This window comes from Triticum urartu, chromosome 5 (assembly GCF_003073215.2).
Source record: "Triticum urartu cultivar G1812 chromosome 5, Tu2.1, whole genome shotgun sequence".
Taxonomy (NCBI): Eukaryota; Viridiplantae; Streptophyta; class Magnoliopsida; order Poales; family Poaceae; genus Triticum; species Triticum urartu.
In genome coordinates, this window is record NC_053026.1 from 204,792,737 (window position 1) to 204,815,139 (window position 22,403).

Genomic DNA, 22,403 nt, shown 5'->3' on the forward strand with positions numbered 1-22,403 from the left:
CAGTCTTATGCTTCCACGACTATCGCTACCGCTTAGTGATAAAGTAAAGCATTACAGCACGATTGCATTGCATACAATAAAGCGACAACCATATGGCTCCTGCCAGTTGCCGATAACTCGGTTACAAAACATGATCATCTCATACAATAAAATTCAGCATCATGTCTTGACCATATCACATCACAACATGCCCTGCAAAAACAAGTTAGACGTCCTCTACTTTGTTGTTGCAAGTTTTACGTGGCTGCTACGGGCTTAAGCAAGAACCAATCTTACCTACGCATCAAAACCACAACGATAGTTTGTCAAGTTGGTGCTGTTTTAACCTTCGCAAGGACCGGGCGTAGCCACACTCGGTTCAACTAAAGTTGGAGAAACTGTCACCCGCAAGCCACCTATGTGCAAAGCACATCGGGAGAACCGGTCTCGCGTAAGCGTACGCGTAATGTCGGTCCGGGCCGCTTCGTCCAACAATACCGCCGAACCAAAGTATGACATGCTGGTAAGCAGTATGACTTATATCGCCCACAACTCACTTGTGTTCTACTCGTGCATATAACATCAACATATAAAACCTAGGCTCGGATGCCACTGTTGGGGAACGTAGTAATTTCAAAAAATTTCCTACGCACACGCAAGATCATGGTGATGCATAGCAACAAGAGGGGAGAGTGTGATCTACGTACCCTTGTAGATCGACAACGGAAGCGTTTGATTGATGTAGTCGTACGTCTCCACAGCCCGACCGATCAAGCACCGAAACTACGGCACCTCCGAGTTCTAGCACATGTTCAGCTCGATGATGATCCCCGGACTCCGATCCAGCAAAGTGTCGGGGAAGAGTTCCGTCAGCACGACGGCATGGTGACGATCTTGATGCACTACCGTCGCAGGGCTTCGCCTAAGCACCGCTACAATATTACCGAGGACTATGGTGGAGGGGGGCACCGCACACGGCTAAGAATATGATCACACGGATCAACTTGTGTCTAGGGGTGCCCCCTGCCCCCGTATATAAAGGAGCAAGGGGAGGAGGCCGGCCGGCCCCTATAGGCGCGCCAGGAGGAGTCCTCCTCCTAGTAGGAGTAGGACTCCTACTAGGAGGGGGAAAGAAGTGGGGAGGGAGAGGGAAAGGGGGGGCGCCGCCCCCCTCTCCTAGTCCAATTCGGACCAGGGGGGAGGAGGCGCGCAGCCCACCTCTGGCTGCCCCTCTCTCTCTCCACTAAGGCCCATATGGCCCATTACTTCTCCCGGGGGGGGGGGGTTCCGGTAACCCTCCGGCTCTCCGGTTTTCTCCGAAATCACCCGGAACACTTCCGGTGTCCGAATATAGCCGTCCAATATATCAATCTTTATGTCTCGACCATTTCGAGACTCCTCGTCATGTCCGTGATCACATCCGGGACTCCGAACTAACTTCGGTACATCAAAACTCATAAACTCATAATATAACTGTCATTGAAACCTTAAGCGTGCGGACCCTACGGGTTCGAGAACAATGTAGACATGACCGAGACACGTCTCCGGTCAATAACCAATAGCGGAACCTAGATGCTCATATTGGCTCCTACATATTCTACGAAGATCTTTATCGGTCAGACCGCATAACAACATACGTTGTTCCCTTTGTCATCGGTATGTTACTTGCCCGAGATTCGATCGTCGGTATCTCAATACCTAGTTCAATCTCGTTACCGGCAAGTCTCTTTACTCATTCTGTAATACATCATCTCACAACTAACTCATTAGTTGCAATGCTTGCAAGGCTTATGTGATGTGCATTACCGAGAGGGCCCAGAGATACCTCTCCGACAATCGGAGTGACAAATCCTAATCTTGAAATACGCCAACCCAACATCTACCTTTGGAGACACCTGTAGAGATCCTTTATAATCACCCAGTTACGTTGTGACGTTTGGTAGCACACAAAGTGTTCCTCTGGCAAACGGGAGTTGCATAATCTCATAGTCATAGGAACATGTATAAGTCATGAAGAAAGAAATAACAACATACTAAACGATCGGGTGCTAAGCTAATGGAATGGGTCATGTCAATCAGATCATTCACCTAATGATGTGATCCCGTTAATCAAATAACAACTCTTTGTCCATGGTTAGGAAACATAACCATCTTTGATTAACGAGCTAGTCTAGTAGAGGCATACTAGTGACACTCTGTTTGTCTATGTATTCACACATGTATTATGTTTCCGGTTAATACAATTCTAGCATGAATAATAAACATTTATCATGATATAAGGAAATAAATAATAACTTTATTATTGCCTCTAGGGCATATTTCCTTCAATATTTGTTGCAAAATTGGACCAAATCAATTTTCTAAAATACTAGGACATATTTAATGCAAAATTGACCAAATGGTTGGGTGTAAAAAGTTTTGATCCACCTCTCGTGAAAAAGACAATTTTCGCCGATTTAGCTGGAAGCGGGTCAAATTTGAACTGTAGCTGCCTTGTAGTTTGCTCTTTATTTTTTCCAAAAATCATTTATAGGTACATAAGTATCTATTTAATTAGAGAAACATCAAAAGTTTTCCAAGATTCAACCACTAGCTAGGAACGGTCAAGTCCGCCGTTTTGACCGCATTTTGAAACAGGCATAAAAAATTCAAAAAAAAATCAAAAAATTGGAAAACCTTCGCATTGTGTCATTATATGTGACCAAGTTACGAGGAAAAATAAAAAAATTGTAATACGGCAATTATTTTAAAAGTGTTCTCAGAAATGAGCTATCATGCGTGTAGATACATGGCTTTCAAGCCAAATGATCAGTCTTATGGCTACATTCATGGCATAGTTTGTTAAAATGATCTCATATTGTGCACAAGGGTTTATCTTGCAATTCCAAACAATGTTTCCTAAGGAAGTTTTCATTTTCTTTGCACGAAGAATTCATTTTCCATTTTCTGAGTGGCCGAAATGAGTTTTTTTGTGAAGGACCTACCATATATTTGTTACAAAATTGGACCAAATCAATTTTCTAAAATACTAGGCCATATTTAATGCACAATTGACAAAATGGTTGGGTGTCAAAAGTTTTTATCCACCTCTCGTGAAAAAGACAAATTTTTGCCCATTCAGCAGGAAACGTGTCAAATTGGAACTGTAGCTGCCTTATAGTTTACTCTTTATTTTTTTACAAAAATCGTTTCTATTTACATAAGTATCTATTTAATCATAAATACATTGTTTTGTGGTGATAGGTCGTGGTTTGGACGGTGGCCCAGGGCCCCAACTCCAAAGCGCATAGACTCGCATGCCCGCCGCGTGGTCACCGCCTCACCGTGGCATTGCCGTGCGTTCTGGGTAGCCTAGGAATGTCTAGTAGGTTGGGCACTCCTCAGGTAGATGCTAGGATGAAAATAACAACAGAAGAATCTCACAAGGAGACCGAACTATGCTCAAACATGAATTAGCAGCCAAGTGTTTGATAAGCGGTACGGGAAATTCACAAGGCTAATGGGCCTGAGTTTTGGCTCAGGATGATCATCTACGAGGGAGACTGTCTTGGCAAATTTTCAGCTCAAATGGAGGAGTTTGGATGGCACTTGCTTTGCAAAGTACCACATCGGGCAGAAATATGGATGTTGAATCTGGGCTCAAATGGATAAGTGGATTAAGCAGAAATTTTGTGGTGTATGGTAATTTGGGCATATTAAAGCACTGTAAAAGTTTTATACCATTTGGATAATCCTAGCTTGTACTTCCTTCACAAAGCTTCTCTCTGGATAGAAACTTTATAAATTTGCTGAGGAAGATTTAATAGGAAAATGGAGCTGAATATTGGAATGTGGCAATGATTTTTATATGTAAGATGGCACAAAAAGTTTGAGGACAATATGAGGTGTCTAGATAGCACTTCCTTTGCAATGTGCCAATTTGGACAAAAAATAGAAATTGAAGCTGGGCTTACATAGATGGTTGGATTATGCTGAAATTCGGTGTAGGGGGTTTCTATAGTCAGGGTAATGTCCTGGCAAATTTTCAGCAATTATAAAGCAATATAAAATGTAGTTGCTTCACAAACTAAAAATATTACCAGGAACAAAGATTCGATGGTGAGCTCACATGTCTTGTTAGATAGAGCTAAACTTTTGTGTAGAGTTATGACTTTGGCATATAGAATATGTGGCAAAAAATAAACTCATAACGATATTCCTATCTTGTACTTCCTTCACAATGCTTCTAGGTGGACAAAAACTTTGGAAATTTGCTGAGGAAGATTTACTAGGTAAATGGACCTGAATTTTATCATGCGGCAATGATTTGGATAGGAAAGAGTGCCCAAAATTTTTAAGGGCAATCAAGAATATATCAATAGCACTTCCTTCACAAAGTGTTTTTCTGAACATAATAGGAAAATGAATATTGTTCAATTATTTTTGAACTAGTCAAGGGAGGTTTTGCACATATTTGACAAAGATATGACCCAAAGAATTTATGAGATTTTTTTGGGAATTTTGGGAATGACAGAAATATAGGTTGCTTCACAACCTAGGGCAAAAACTGACACATAGGCAAAACTGATGAGGTGGCGCCTAGTCATAGCAACCCACCACCATTTACAAGGTTATGACCATCTATATTGGTCATGATCAGCTAGAAATAAGGCAGCGGACCAGTGCTATATGCTTTATGACCATTTCGTGTAAGGAAATTACGACCTTTCTGACCAAAATGGTCGTTATAGTTTAGGGTTTGGAGCCCCCCGAACAGCTTTTGACCAATTGGTCTCAAATGGTCATAGATCTATGACCAATTCTTGCAGGGTCACTGACAGAAGGTCACTAGTTGACATATTTCTTGTAGTGGAGGTGGCGTCCCAAAGGACCTTCCCCGACCAGGAGGAGATTCCAGAAATCGTTAAGGTGGCGCCCCAGGATGACTCATCGGCTGCCGGACACATGGGGGAAAAAGCTCCCATGGGGACTGGCAATGGGGGCCAAGTTCCCTTCGACCCTCAGCCGGATACCATTCCAGAGACCTACACGGCTCCGAAATCCAGTGAACGGCCTTCCCCGAAAGGAGGAGGTGTGCATGTTCCACCGGTGACCTCTGTCCAACCAGAGGCACCGGATAATCTGCTGGAAGCGCTGCGAGGCGCCTCCATTGTGGATGAGCACCGTGTCCTTATGGGTACGGTGATCGAAAAGGTTCAGTCCGCCAAAAGTAGACTGACCAAGGCCTACACTAGCCTTTTAACAGGCTTTGAGGTAACAATTATAGAAAAAATATCACAATGTGGACAGTAGCCCCTGATGCTCTGTTTGGTGTCCGGAAAGGAAAAGCCGAACAAGGGATCAAAATAATTTTCGCATGAGTCTAACATAATATGTCTATGTGAATAAGCAGGCGTCGCTGCTGGCTGCTGCCACTCGCACTGCGGAGGTCTCCGGACTGAAGCAGAACCTGGAGCGGGCCGAGAAAGAGCTCGGCCTCGTGAAGAAGCAGTTGGAGGACAACAAAGGTATGCAGTAACCTGCGTGTATGTTTAGAAAGGATGAATGGTTCGTGCTGACTAAAGTGCCATGAACTTTATTAGGGGCCACGGCCGAGGTCGCGGCCCTCAAGAAGGCATTAGAGAAGGCCGAGGACAAAGCGGCTAAGGAACGCGCCGCGTGCGAGAAGCACGAGGCCCAGGTCGGCGAGGTTCAGTAAGAGCTCCAGGACGCTGTCAAGAAGTGCGAGTCCTTGGAGCGTGATTCTAAGACGCAAGCGTCCGAACTTGCGAAGGCCCTCCAGAGCGCGCAAGAGGCTCGAGCCGAAGCCCAGAGCGCCCTTCAGGAAATCCAGGCGGCCCGGAAGATCGCGGCGGGTAAGGCTTTCATTATGCAAAGCAAGTCTGTGAAGGAAGCATTCCTTTTACTTACCCGAATTTGGAGCTGTCTAGGGGCGTTTATGGATTTGCTGCGCAGCGTATCAGACGCTGCCGAGTTCTATCGAGCCGAGGAAGGGAGTTCTATGAAGAAGCTGTTCTGGTCTCAATATCTTGGACCCGAACAACCGGTGTCGTTCAGCGACCAGCTAAAACAGCTGGTCGAGCTGCACAAGGCGGCCGAGCTAGCCATGAAGGAGCTGATAGTCCAAATATGGCCTGCCACGCCGATACCTAGCAGCTACTTGATGGGGAACGTAGTAATTTAAATTTTTTTCCTACGCACACGCAAGATCATGGTGATGCATAGCAACGAGAGGGGAGAGTGCGATCTACATACCTAGTAGATCGACAACGGAAGCGTTTGGTTGATGAAGTCGTACGTCTTCACGGCCCGACCGATCAAGCACCGAAACTACGGCACCTCCGAGTTTTAGCACACGTTCAGCTCGATGACGATCCCCGAACTCCGATCCAGCAAAGTGTCGGGGAAGAGTTCCGTCAGCACGACGGCGTGGTGACGATCTTGATGTACTACTGCAGCAGGGCTTCGCCTAAACTCCGCTACAATATTATCGAGGACTATGGTGGCTGGGGGCGCCGCACACGGCTAAGGAATAGATCACGTGGATCAACTTGTGTGTCTCTGGGGTGCCCCTGCCTCCGTATATAAAGGACTAAAGGGGGGGAGGCCGGCCGGCCATGAGGGGCGCGCCAGGAGGAGTCCTACTCCCTCCGGGAGTAGGACTTCTCTCCCAATCCTAGTTGGAATAGGATTCATGAGGTGGAAAAGAGAGAGAGAGAAGGAGGAGGGCGCCGGCCCCCTCTCTCCTTGTCCTATTCGGACTAGGGGGGAGGGGCGCGCGGCCCAAACCCTGGCTGCCTCTCCTCTTCTTCCACTATGGCCCATTAAGGCCCATATAGCTCCCGGGGGGTTCTGGTAACCTCCCGGTACTCCGGTAAAATCCCGATTTCACCCGGAACACTTCCGATATCCAAACATAGGCTTCCAATATATCAATCTTTATGTCTCGACCATTTCGAGACTCCTCGTCATGTCCGTGATCATATCCGGGACTCCGAACAAACTTCGGTACATCAAAATGTATAAACTCATAATATAACTGTCATCGTAACCTTAAGCGTGCGGACCCTACGGGTTCGAGAATAATGTAGACATGACCAAGACATGTCTCCGGTCAATAACCAATAGCGGAACCTGGATGCTCATATTGGCTCCTACATATTCTACGAAGATCTTTATCGGTCAGACCGCATAACAACATACGTTGTTCCCTTTGTCATCGGTATGTTACTTGCCCGAGATTCGATCGTCGGTATTCCAATACCTAGTTCAATCTCGTTAACGGCAAGTCTCTTTACTCGTTCTGTAATACATCATCCCGCAACTAACTCATTAGTTGCAATGCTTGTAGGCTTAAGTGATGTGCATTACCGAGAGGGCCCAGAGATACCTCTCCGACAATCGGAGTGACAAATCCTAATCTCGAAATACGCCAACCCAACATGTACCTTTGGAGACACCTGTAGAGCTCCTTTATAATCACCCAGTTACGTTGTGACGTTTGGTAGCACACAAAGTGTTTCCTCCGGCAAACGGGAGTTGCATAATCTCATAGTCATAGGAACATGTATAAGTCATGAAGAAAGCAATAGCAACATACTAAACGATCGGGTGCTAAGCTAATGGAATGGGTCATGTCAATCAGATCATTCACTTAATGATGTGATCCCGTTAATCAAATAACAACTCATTGTTCATGGTTAGGAAACATAACCATCTTTGATTAACGAGCTAGTCAAGTAGAGGCATACTAGTGACACTTTGTTTGTCTATGTATTCACACATGTATTATGTTTCCGGTTAATACAATTCTAGCATGAATAATAAACATTTATCATGATATAAGGAAATAAATAATAACTTTATTATTGCCTCTAGGGCATATTTCCTTCAGTCTCCCACTTGCACTAGAGTCAATAATCTAGATTACACAGTAATGATTCTAACACCCATGGAGCCTTGGTGCTGATCATGTTTTGCTTGTGGAAGAGGCTTAGTCAACAGGTCTGCAACATTCAGATCCGTATGTATCTTGCAAATCTCTATGTCTCCCACCTGGACTAGATCCCTGATGGAATTGAAGCGTCTATTGATGTGCTTGGTTCTCTTGTGAAATCTGGATTCCTTTGCCAAGGCAGTTGCACCAGTATTGTCACAAACGATTTTCATTGGACCCGATGCACTAGGTATGACACCTAGATCGGATATGAACTCCTTCATCCAGACTCCTTCATTTGCTGCTTCTGAAGCAGCTATGTATTCCGCTTCACATGTAGATCCCGCTACAACGCTTTGTTTAGAACTGCACCAACTGACAGCTCCACCGTTTAATGTAAACACGTATCCGGTTTGCGATTTAGAATCGTCCGGATCAGTGTCAAAGCTTGCATCAACGTAACCTTTTACGATGAGCTCTTTGTCACCTCCATATATGAGAAACATATCCTTAGTCCTTTTCAGGTATTTCAGGATGTTCTTGACCGCCGTCCAGTGATCCACTCCTGGATTACTTTGGTACCTCCCTGCTAGACTTATAGCAAGGCACACATCAGGTCTGGTACACAGCATTGCATACATGATAGAGCCTATGGCTGAAGCATAGGGAACATCTTTCATATTCTCTCTATCTTCTGCAGTGGTCGGGCATTGAGTCTTACTCAACTTCACACCTTGTAACACAGGCAAGAACCCTTTCTTTGCTTGATCCATTTTGAACTTCTTCAAAATTTTGTCAAGGTATGTGGTTTGTGAAAGTCCAATTAAGCGTCTTGATCTATCTCTATAGATCTTAATGCCTAATATGTAAGCAGCTTCACCGAGGTCTTTCATTGAAAAACTCTTATTCAAGTATCCCTTTATGCTATCCAGAAATTCTATATCATTTCCAATTAGTAATATGTCATCTACATATAATATCAGAAATGCTACAGAGCTCCCACTCACTTTCTTGTAAATACAGGCTTCTCCAAAAGTCTGTATAAAACCAAATGCTTTGATCACACTATCAAAGCGTTTATTCCAACTCCGAGAGGCTTGCACCAGTCCATAAATGGATCGCTAGAGCTTGCACACTTTGTTAGATCCCTTTGGATCGACAAAACCTTCTGGTTGCATCATATACAACTCTTCTTCCAGAAATCCATTCAGGAATGCAGTTTTGACATCCATGTGCCAAATTTCATAATCATAAAATGCGGCAATTGCTAACATGATTCGGACAGACTTAAGCATCGCTACGGGTGAGAAGGTCTCATCGTAGTCAATCCCTTGAACTTGCCGAAAGCCTTTTGCGACAAGTCGAGCTTTGTAGACAGTAATATTACCGCCAGCGTCAGTCTTCTTCTTGAAGATCCATTTATTCTCAATTGCTTGCCGATCATCGGGCAAGTCAACCAAAGTCCATACTTTGTTCTCATACATGGATCCCATCTCAGATTTCATGGCTTCAAGCCACTTTGCGGAATCTGGGCTCACCATCGCTTCTTCATAGTTCGTAGGTTCATCATGATCTAATAGCATGACTTCCAGAACGGGATTACCGTACCACTCTGGTGCGGATCTTACTCTGGTTGATCTACGAGGTTCAGTAGTATCTTGTTCTGAAGTTTCATGATCATTATCATTAGCTTCCTCACTAACTGGTGTAGGTGTCAAAGAAACAGTTTTCTGTGATGTACTACTTTCCAATAAGGGAGCAGGTACAGTTACCTCATCAAGTTCTACTTTCCTCCCACTCACTTCTTTCGAGAGAAACTCCTTCTCTAGAAAGTTTCTGAATTTAGCAACAAAAGTCTTTCCTTCGGATCTGTGATAGAAGGTGCATCCAATAGTCTCCTTTGGATATCCTATGAAGACACATTTCTCCGATTTGGGTTCGAGCTTATCAGGTTGAAGCTTTTTCACATAAGCATCGCAGCCCCAAACTTTCAGAAACGACAACTTTGGTTTCTTGCCAAACCACAGTTCATAAGGCGTCGTCTCAACGGATTTTGATGGTGCCCTATTTAACGTGAATGCGGCCGTCTCTAGAGCGTATCCCCAAAATGATAGCGGTAAATCAGTAAGAGACATCATAGATCGCACCATATCTAGTAAAGTATGATTACGACGTTTGGACACACCATTACGCTGTGGTGTTTCGGGTGGCGTGAGTTGCGAAACTATTCCACAATTTTTCAAATGTACAGCAAACTCATAACTCAAATATTCTCCTCCACGATCAGATCGTAGAAACTTTATTTTCTTGTTACGATGATTTTCAACTTCACTCTGAAATTCTTTGAACTTTTCGAACGTTTCAGACTTATGTTTCATTAAGTAGATATACCCATATCTGCTTAAATCATCTGTGAAGGTGAGAAAATAATGATATCCGCCACGAGCCTCAATATTCATCGGACCACATACATCTGTATGTATGGTTTCCAACAAATCTGTTGCTCTCTCCATAGTACCGGAGAACGGCGTTTTAGTCATCTTGCCCATGAGGCACGGTTCGCAAGTACCAAGTGATTCATAATCAAGTGGTTCCAAAAGTCCATCAGTATGTAGTTTCTTCATGCGCTTTACACCGATATGACCTAAACGACAGTGCCACAAATAAGTTGCACTATCATTATCAACTCTGCATCTTTTGGCTTCAACATTATGAATATGTGTATTACTACTATCGAGATTTAACAAGAATAGACCACTCTTCAAGGGTGCATGACCATAAAAGATATTACTCATATAAATAGAACAACCATTATTCTCTGATTTAAATGAATAACCGTCTCGCATCAAACAAGATCCAGATATAATGTTCATGCTTAACGCTGGCACCAAATAACAATTATTTAGGTCTAATATTAATCCCGAAGGTAGATGTAGAGGTAGCGTGCCGACTGCGATCACATCAACTTTGGAACCGTTTCCCGCGCGCATCGTCACCTCGTCCTTAGCCAATCTTCGCTTAATCCGTAGTCCCTGTTTCGAGTTGCAAATATTAGCAACATAACCAGTATCAAATACCCAGGTGCTACTGCGAGTATTAGTAAGGTACACATCAATAACATGTATATCACATATACCTTTGTTCACCTTGCCATCCTTCTTATCCGCCAAATACTTGGGGCAGTTCCGCTTCCAGCGACCAGTCTGCTTGCAATAGAAGCACTCAGTTTCAGGCTTAGGTCCAGGTTTGGGTTTCTTCTCTTGAGTAGCAACTTGCTTGCCGTTCTTTTTGAAGTTTCCCTTCTTCTTCCCTTTGCCCTTTTTCTTGAAACTAGTGGTCTTGTTGACCATCAACACTTGATGCTCCTTCTTGATTTCTACCTCCGCAGCTTTCAGCATTGCGAAGAGCTCGGGAATAGTCTTATTCATCCCTTGCATATTATAGTTCATCACGAAGCTCTTGTAGCTTGGTGGCAGTGATTGGAGAATTCTGTCAATGACGCAGTCATCTGGAAGACTAACTCCCAACTGAATCAAGTGATTATTATACCCTGACATTTTGAGTATATGCTCACTGACAGAACTGTTCTCCTCCATCTTGCAGCTATAGAACTTATTGGAGACTTCGTATCTCTCAATCCGGGCATTTGCTTGAAATATTAACTTCAACTCCTGGAACATCTCATATGCTCCATGACGTTCAAAACGTCGTTGAAGTCCCGATTCTAAGCCGTAAAGGATGGCACACTGAACTATCGAGTAGTCATCAGCTTTGCTCTGCCAGACGTTCACAGCACCTGGCGTTGCTCCTGCAGCAGGCCTGGCACCCAGCGGTGCTTCCAGGACGTAATTCTTCTGTGCAGCAATGAGGATAATCGTCAAGTTACGGACCCAGTCCGTGTAATTGCTACCATCATCTTTCAACTTTGCTTTCTCAAGGAACGCATTAAAATTCAACGGAACAACAGCACGAGCCATATATCTACAATCAAACATAAACAAGCAAGATACTAATCAGGTACTAAGTTTCATGATAAATTTAAGTTCAGTTAATTTACTTAAAGAACTCCCACTTAGATAGACATCCCTCTAATCCTCTAAGTGATTACGTGATCCAAATCAACTAAACCATGTCCGATCATCACGTGAGATGGAGTAGTTTCATTGGTGAACATCTTTATGTTGATCATATCTACTATATGATTCACGCTCGACCTTTCGGTCTCCGTGTTCCGAGGCCATATCTGTATATGCTTGGCTCGTCAAGTTTAACCTGAGTATTCCGCGTGTGCAACTGTTTTGCACCCGTTGTATTTGAACGTAGAGCCTATCACACCCGATCATCACGTGGTGTCTCAGCATGAAGAACTTTCGCAACGGTGCATACTCAGGGAGAACACTAGTTGATAATTTAGTGAGAGATCATCTTATAATGCTACCGTCAATCAAAGCAAGATAAGATGCACAAAAGATAAACATCACATGCAATCAATATAAGTGATATGATATGGCCATCATCATCTTGTGCTTGTGATCTCCATCTCCGAAGCACCGTCGTGATCACCATCGTCACCGGCGCGACACCTTGATCTCCATCGTAGCATCGTTGTCGTCTCGCCGAGCTTGTGCTTCCACGACTATCGCTACCGCTTAGTGATAAAGTAAAGCATTACATCGCGATTGCATTGCATACAATAAAGCAACAACCATATGGCTCCTGCCAGTTGCTGATAACTTGGTTACAAAACATGATCATCTCATACAATAAAAATCAGCATCATGTCTTGACCATATCACATCACAACATGCCCTGCAAAAACAAGTTAGTCGTCCTCTACTTTGTTGTTGCAAGTTTTACGTGGCTGCTACGGGCTTAAGCAAGAACCAATCTTACCTATGCATCAAAACCACAACGATAGTTTGTCAAGTTGGTGCTGTTTTAACCTTCGCAAGGACCGGGCGTAGCCACACTCGATTCAACTAAAGTTGGAGAAACCGTCACCCGCAAGCCACCTATGTGCAAAGCACGTCGGGAGAACCGGTCTCGCGTAAGCGTACGCGTAATGTCGGTCCGGGCCGCTTCGTCCAACTATACCGCCGAACCAAAGTATGACATGCTGGTAAGCAGTATGAATTATATCGCCCACAACTCACTTGTGTTCTACTCGTGCATATAACATCAACATATAAAACCTAGGCTCGGATGCCACTGATGGGGAACGTAGTAATTTCAAAAATTTTCCTACGCACACGCAAGATCATGGTGATGCATAGCAACGAGAGGGGAGAGTGTGATCTACATACCTAGTAGATTGCGACAACGGAAGCGTTTGGTTGATGTAGTCGTACGTCTTCACGGCCCGACCGATCAAGCACCGAAACTACGACCTCCGAGTTCTAGCACACGTTCAGCTCGATGACGATCCCCGGACTCCGATCCAGCAAAGTGTCGGGGAAGAGTTCCGTCAGCACGACGGCGTGGTGACGATCTTGATGTACTACAGCAGCAGGGCTTCGCCTAAACTCCGCTACAATATTATCGAGGACTATGGTGGCTGGGGGCGCCGCACACGGCTAAGGAATAGATCACGTGGATCAACTTTGTGTGTCTCTGGGGTGCCCCTGCCTCCGTATATAAAGGACTAAAGGGGGGGAGGCCGGCCGGCCATGAGGGGCGCGCCAGGAGGAGTCCTACTCCCTCCGGGAGTAGGACTTCTCTCCCAATCCTAGTTGGAATAGGATTCATGAGGTGGAAAAGAGAGAGAGAGAAGGAGGAGGGCGCCGGCCCCCTCTCTCCTTGTCCTATTCGGACTAGGGGGGAGGGGCGCGCGGCCCAAACCCTGGCTGCCTCTCCTCTTCTTCCACTATGGCCCATTAAGGCCCATATAGCTCCCGGGGGGTTCTGGTAACCTCCCGGTACTCCGGTAAAATCCCGATTTCACCCGGAACACTTCCGATATCCAAACATAGGCTTCCAATATATCAATCTTTATGTCTCGACCATTTCGAGACTCCTCGTCATGTCCGTGATCATATCCGGGACTCCGAACAAACTTCGGTACATCAAAATGTATAAACTCATAATATAACTGTCATCGTAACCTTAAGCGTGCGGACCCTACGGGTTCGAGAATAATGTAGACATGACCAAGACATGTCTCCGGTCAATAACCAATAGCGGAACCTGGATGCTCATATTGGCTCCTACATATTCTACGAAGATCTTTATCGGTCAGACCGCATAACAACATACGTTGTTCCCTTTGTCATCGGTATGTTACTTGCCCGAGATTCGATCGTCGGTATTCCAATACCTAGTTCAATCTCGTTAACGGCAAGTCTCTTTACTCGTTCTGTAATACATCATCCCGCAACTAACTCATTAGTTGCAATGCTTGTAGGCTTAAGTGATGTGCATTACCGAGAGGGCCCAGAGATACCTCTCCGACAATCGGAGTGACAAATCCTAATCTCGAAATACGCCAACCCAACATGTACCTTTGGAGACACCTGTAGAGCTCCTTCATAATCACCCAGTTACGTTGTGACGTTTGGTAGCACACAAAGTGTTCCTCCGGCAAACGGGAGTTGCATAATCTCATAGTCATAGGAACATGTATAAGTCATGAAGAAAGCAATAGCAACATACTAAACGGTCGGGTGCTAAGCTAATGGAATGGGTCATGTCAATCAGATCATTCACTTAATGATGTGATCCCGTTAATCAAATAACAACTCATTGTTCATGGTTAGGAAACATAACCATCTTTGATTAACGAGCTAGTCAAGTAGAGGCATACTAGTGACACTTTGTTTGTCTATGTATTCACACATGTATTATGTTTCCGGTTAATACAATTCTAGCATGAATAATAAACATTTATCATGATATAAGGAAATAAATAGTAACTTTATTATTGCCTCTAGGGCATATTTCCTTCACTACTTCGGGCTTGTGAAGTGGCTTGTTGATGCCTGCCCCCGGCTTGAGGTTATAAAGCGGTTGGTCTATATCGAAGGTGCACGGATGGCCTTTGCCCGTGTCAAAATGCACCGGGAAAAGATGGATGCCAAGAAGCTAATGACCGAGGGGCCACCTGACAGGAAGGAGCACCGCCGACCCGAGTTCTATTTTGATGGTGTCCTGGAGGGATCCCGCATTGTTGCGGATCACTGTGTGAAAGACACTATCTTTGAATGAATGTATGCGAGCTCCCTCTGCCTTGTATGATGAAACAAAGAGTTTATGTAATATAATGCTTATTATGTTTTTAAATTTTTACTTCCTATGTGGCCGTGTTGTATGAAATTTGAGGGTTAACCAGTCGTCGGCTTCTGCCCCCACGTAGGTAGTACGGGGGTGTTCGGGATGGAATCTAAACAATCTTGATCCAATTAGATGGTCCTTGAAGGAGTTGTTTAGCGCAACGAACCAGGCAACCAGACTATGCGGCTGTAACGCCCTCACTTAGCCATAGGAGTGCAACAATAAAAACATGGGCGCAACCCCTAGTATCCGAACTAGAGTGCTATAAGCGTCTGATCGGGAAGTACCAATCCTTCGCGTAATGCGGAAGAAATCTCCAACGATTTGCAACCTCCGAACAGCTGACCAGCTCTCGCCGCATCATGACAGTCAGTTTTTGGCTTTCTCTACTGAGGTGCTCCTTTGGATAAACCAAGGCACAATCGCAGTAGTTCTCCCTTTACTACCTTAGCCGATATAGCGAAACGTAAGGTAGGAAGCACAGGAGCCGGGCAACCCAACTATTGACCAAAGACATGATTCAGAGCCAATGCATATAATGCTAAATTCAGGGTGCCGAACTATACTTATAAAAAGTGTTTGGACTTTTGTTGCCATAATGTGGGGTGCTATGAAGCCCCTATCAAACATTAAGCGTACCAAAGTGTATAGGTGCTACCTGATAGGATTATCCACAAGGGAGTTGAAAAAAATAAAGAAAATAGAAAAGGTATGAAGGTAAAAAGCTAGAGTCCTACAGCTCCAGCCGCAAACTGTTCTCATTGTAATTTAATTAGTACGTCAAGGCACATTGATACAGGTAGTGCAATAAGCAACATGCTATTTGACATGCCGAAACCAAGGGAGAGCTGCATGCAGGTCCTGAAAAATAGGTAGAGTTATCGTTAACGGAATCACCTAAAAAGTCCCCCATATGACTGTGTTCCTTGCTGTCTTGGTGTGTTTAACCTTCAAGAGGACCGATGACCAGACCACCAGATGGTGCCTGTGGGATTGAGACCTGAAAAGGAAACAAGTAAAAGTGAAAGTATGTGTGTATCCGATGTCGGTTGAACCGTACTACGGACCACAAGCTAGCTATGCCTCCATCGATGCCCATGGGATTTTGAGTGCGTAGTTATGTACGCGCGGCACAAATGCCACCACTTGATCGGAACTGCGACAGAGGCCGAATTGCTAGTCGAGCTCCTGACGAGCCGAGCTCTCCTGCTGCAGAGTAGTTCGGACCCTCTTAACGGTGTTTGTGGGCTCGACAACTGGATTAAGGTTCTGCTTGAGAAGGCCGCTCTGTACTTCTGCTGCTAAGGCAGCTGTGTGCTCTTCTGTATGGAGGGAGCGTTCCATATTTTCGTTGACTGTTATGACGCCGCGTGGACCGGGCATCTTGAGCTTGAGATAAGCATAGTGTGGTACTGCGTTGAATCGAGCGAATGTGGTTCGTCTGAGCAGTGCGTGATAGCCGCTGCGAAAGGGGACGATATCGAAGATTAACTCCTCGCTTCGGAAGTTGTCCGGAGATCCGAAGACAACCTCTAGTGTGATTGAGCCCGTACAGCGGGCCTCTACACCTGGTATGACTCCTTTGAAGGTAGTCCTGGTGGGCTTGATCTGAGATGGGTTAATGCCCATTTTTCGCGGTGTATCCTGATAGAGCAGATTAAGGCTGCTACCTCCGTCCATAAGGATGCGAGTCAGGTGGAACCCATCAATTATTGGGTCTAGGACCAGTGCGGCTAAGCCACCGTGACGGATACTGGTCGGATGATCCCGACGATCAAAGTTGATCGGGCATGACAACCATGGATTAAATTTTGGGGCGACTGGTTCTATCGCGTAGACGTCCCTGAGCGCACACTTGCGCTCCCTCTTGGGGATGTGGGTACCGTATATCATGTTCACCGTTTTGACCTGATGAGGAAAATTCTCCTGTCCCCTTGTGTTCGGTTGCTAGGGATCTTCGTCATCTTTCTCGCTTTGCGATCCCTTTTCCCTGTTCTCGGCGTTTAATTTGCCGGCCTGTTTAAAAACCCAGCAATCTCTATTTGTATGATTGGGTGGTTTGTCTGGGGTTCCATGAATCTGGCACAGACGATCAAGTATGCGGTCCAAGCTGGATGTGCCTGAATTGTTCTTTTGGAACAGCTTCTTCCGCTAACCAGACTTAGAGCCCTTGAATCCGGCATTGACTGCCGTGTCCTCGGTGTTGTCACTGTTGTTTCGACGCTTGTATCTGCTGCGTTGAGACTTGTCTTTGCTAGTTTTAGCTTCAGGGGTGCCGGCGTCGCTTGCATTGTTTTTGCTACGGGCCAACCAACTATCCTTGCCCGCACAAAAGCAGGTCATGAGTGCCGTGAGGGCTGCCATGGATTTTGGCTTTTCTTGGCCGAGGTGGCGAGCGAGCCATTCATCGTGGATGCTGTGTTTGAAGGCTGCTAGGGCTTCGACATCCGGACAATCGACGATTTGATTCTTTTTAGTTAAGAACCTAGTCCAGAATTTCCTGGCAGACTCTCCGGGCTGTTGAACTATATGGCTTAAGTCATCAGCGTCCGGAGGTCGAACATATGTGCCTTCGAAGTTATCAAGGAAGGCCTCCTCCAAGTCCTCCCAGCTGCCAATAGAATTTGTAGGCAGATTGTTGAGCCAGTGCCGAGCTGGCCCCTTGAGTTTTAACGGGAGGTATCTGATGGCGTGGAGGTCATCGCCACGGGCCATATGAATGTGGAGAATGAAGTCTTCGATCCACACCGCGGGTTCTGTGCTTCCATCGTATGATTCTATATTCATGGGTTTGAACCCTTCTGGGAATTCATGATCAAGGACCTCATCAGTGAAGCAATGAGGGTGTGCAGCGCCTCTATATCAGGCTGTATCGCGACGTAGCTCTGATGGAGTCCGTCTGCGGTTTTCAGCCCGCGCATGACTAAGTTTGTCACGTCCGAATGGGTGGCTGTCGTCGCGTGTCGAGGCACGTCCTCGCGATCCGTAGATTGATCTAGTATGTCCTGTTTTATTGCTCAGGTTTTGCCGGAGGTCATATGTATGACTGTGGGCTAATTTACCTCTGCCTGTGCGATGAGGCGGTGTTGGCTGGTGTTCAGCGTGAGGTGCCGTTTTGTCCCGACCACGCGGTGGTCGATCGGCCGCATTGTACGATGGAGGTATGTATTCCGGCGCCTCCTCGTCAAACTAAGGTAGAAATTTGCGCTTTGGGTAGCTTTTGGTTGGGCGCTTGAGGTCGTATTCTTCACCAATTAATTTATTTATGCTAGAATTGGTTGTGCATGTTTCACACATATTTCATTTGCTATCTTATTGTGTAAGCATGTTGGTTTGCATGTTTTCTTCATTCGAGGACATCCATTTGTTGTTTTGATTCTCCTGGGTTTTCTGGCCAAGTGGATGTACAAGAATGCCTAAGCACCTCCTCTAGCTATCTATGCTTTCTTGTCTCAAATTCTATTCTTACTACATCACGAAAATTGAATAAGTCATTTTCGGACCCTCCGGGTGAGGCGCACTCGGAGTCACCGATCTGAGAAGGACTGAACTCCAAAAACTTGTACATGCATTTTGGTTGTACCAATTCACTCAATCTCGGTCAAACCGTAATCATTTAGACTAATCTAGGTTTCCATCTCGGTGTCACCGAGTTGAACCATTTCAGAGTCACCGATGTGCTATATATATATATCCCCGCGGCCTGTACGTTGAAAGTTTCTTCAAACATCACAGCTCCGCGCCCCCATTGTTGTCGTCGCCTTGGTCTTCGGATCGTCGCCCTTGTCACATGCGCGCCCTCGCCGCCAGAATCCATCACCGTCAACGGCATTCAACCCCGCCATTGCCGTCGTAGAGGATCTCCACCAAGTTGGGGTGTTTGCCATATTGATACCATTGATGAAGAAGAGCTCTGTGCGAGACCAGAAGGTGTGCTCTTGGAGGATGGTGCTGGTGGTGCATGTTTTCTTGTATCTCGGTTGGAGTTGGCAGATGAAGTAGGCGGTGCTGCAGTAGGACATATGGAAGTAGAAGATGTACGAGGCGTCCATGATGAAGATTGTCCTGCAGAAAAATTAGTTTGTGCCAATGCCTGTCGATCCTGCACTTTACGTTCAGCTTTGCAAGTAAGATGGAATAAATGAGTGATATTATTGTACTCCTTATACTCTAAAATGGTCTGAATCTCTCTATTTAATCCACCCATAAAACGTGCAAGCATTACCACACCTAATCATACCAATTTTTAATTCCTGGTAATATTCCTCTACATAATTTTTCCTTGTCTTAAACGTTGTAATTTTTGAAGTAATTCACATTGATAATATGGTGGAACCCAATGAGTACACATAGCATTTTTCAAATCAGCCCAAGTAGTTGGGATATTATCATGATATAATCTACAATTTTCAGGCCACCAAACACAAGCAAAACTAGTGAATGCACAAACAGCAGCAACAACACATCTATCCTCACGATATTGTAAGCATGTAAAAAGTTGTTCTGTTTCTAACTCCCAAGTAAGTTTTGTTGGGAAACGTTGCATGGAAAACAAAAAAAATCTACGCACACGCAAGATCTATCCATGGAGATGCATAGCAACGAGAGGGGAGAGTGTGTCTATGACACCCTCGATTCAATCGTACACTAATCATACACGCAAAATGTACGATCAAGATTAGGGACTGATGGGAAGATAGCACAACACAACTCTAAAAATAAAATAAGTCATACAAGCATCATATTACAAGCCAGGGGCCTCGAGGGCTCGAATACAAGAGCTCGATCGTAGACGCGTCAGTGGAAGCAACAATATCTAAGTACAGACATAAGTTAAACAAGTTGCCATAAGCTGGCTAGCACAAACTGGGATACAGATTGAAAGAGGCGCCGGCCTCCTGCCTGGGATCCTGCTAAACTACTCCTGGTCGTCGACGGCGGCCTGCACGTAGTAGTAGGCACCTCCCGTGTAGTAGGAGTCGGCGGCGGCAGCGTCTGGCTCCTAGGCTCCAACATCTAGTCGCAAAAACCTGGTATAGAAAGGGGGAAAAGGGGAAAGCAAATCAACCGTGAGTACTCGTCCAAAGTACTCGCAAGCAAGGAACTACACTTCATATGCATTGGTATCAATGAAAGGGTAGTATATGTGGACTGAACTGCAGAATGCCAGAATAAGAGGGGGATAGCTAGTCCTATCGAAGACTACGCTTCTAGCAGCCTCCATCTTGAAGCAGTAGAAGAGAGTAGATGGTAAGTTAATCAAGTATCATCGCATAGCATAATCCTACCCGGCGATCCTATCCTCGTCGCCCTGTGAGAGAGCGATCACCGGGTTGTATCTGGCACTTGGAAGGGTGTGTTTTATTAAGTATCCGGTTCTAGTTATCCTAAGGTCAAGGTACAACTCCGGGTCGTCCTTTTACCAAGGGACACAACTATTGAATAGATAAACCTCCCTGCAGGGGTGCACCACACAACCCAACACGCTCGATCCCTCCAGTCGGACACACTTTCCTTGGTCATGCCCAGCCTCGGAAGATCAACATGTCGTAGCCCCACCTAGGCACAACACAGAGGTTAGCACGCTGGTCTAAATCCTAAGCGCGCAGGGGTCTGGGCCCATTGCCCATTGCACACCTGCACGTTGTGTACGCGGCCGGTGAGCAGACCTAGCAACCTCCATTACAAAGGAAGTTGCGTTACACGGTCCAACTCAGCGTGCGCCACTCAGTCGCTGGCGTCAAGAAGGCTTCGGCTGATACCATGACGTTGAGTGCCCATAATTGTTCCCGCGTAGTTGGTTAGTGCGTATAGGCCAGTGGACAGACTCAGCTCAAATACCAAGATCTCGTTAAGCGTGTTAACCGCGGACGCCGACCAGGGCCAGGCCCACCCCTCTCCTAGGTGGTCTCAACCTTCCCTGTCGCTCTGCCACAAAGTAACAATCGGGGGCCGTCGAGGACCCAGGCCCACCACTACCGGGATGGAACCACCTGTCCTTTCAGCCCCCACACCGGAATCACTCGCGGGTACTCTATGAGCCGACCCGACTTTATTGACCACATGTATCATATCATGTATATAAGTATATACCCGTGATCACCTCCCAGTGATCACGGCCCGGTAGTATAGCATGGCAAACGGACAAGAATGTAGGGCCACTGATGATAAACTAGCATCCTATACTAAGCATTTAGGATTGTAGGTAAAGGTAACAACAGTAGTAGCAAAGACAGGCTATGCATCAGAATAGGATTAACAGAAAGTGGTAGCAAGCTACACTACTCTAATGCAAGCAGTAGAGAGAAGGAATAGGCGATATCGGATTGATCAAGGGGGGGCTTGCCTGGTTGCTCTGGCAAGAAGGAGGAGTCGTCAATGTAGTCGATCTCGGGGGTATCGACAGCGGTCTCAGAGTCTACCAGAAAGAAGTAATGGAGGGGGAACATAATAAATAACAGAGCAATCAAAGCATCGCAAGCATAACATGGCAATACGCGGTGCTAGGGGTGACCTAACGCGGTAGTAGGCGATACCGGCGAATGGGGAAAACATCCGGGAAGGTATTCTCGGTGTTTGGCATATTCGGACGGATGAAATGGGGGTGGATTGTTGCATGTTCTCTATGATAGGCACGTGCGGCGGACGAACAAACTGCGTATTCGGATTCATCTCGCCCTTCTAAGCAACTTTCATGTATAAAGTATTTTCATCTGAGTTACAGATTATTTTATATTAATTTTTAAAGTTTTAATTCATTTTTTGGAATTAATAGATTGATTTAATAAGTAAAAACATTTATTTTGTCAGCATGACGTTAGCATGATGTCAGCAGTCAGCTTTGACCATTTGACCGGTCAAACTGACGGGTGGGGCCATTCTGTCATAGACTGATAATTAATTAACAATTACTTAGTTTAGTTAGCAGGTTAAGTAAATCTAACTAGTTAACTAATCTGGATTTAATTAATTTATTATTATTATTTACCTTTTCAAAAAAAGGGGGCGGGTCCCATCTGTCATAGGCCCACCCAGGAGCGGGTTAACGGGCGTGTGTGCAGTGGGTGAACAGAGCCCCATGGGCACCGGACCCGGGCATCGGCGCGCCGATGGCTAGAGGCCTCGGTGGATGGCGGAATGGCCGCGAGGCGAGGCCGGTCAGCCGGAGTTGCACCGGCGAGGGGCAAGGGGTGGCCAGGGGAGCGGCCCTGGGCCTGCAGCG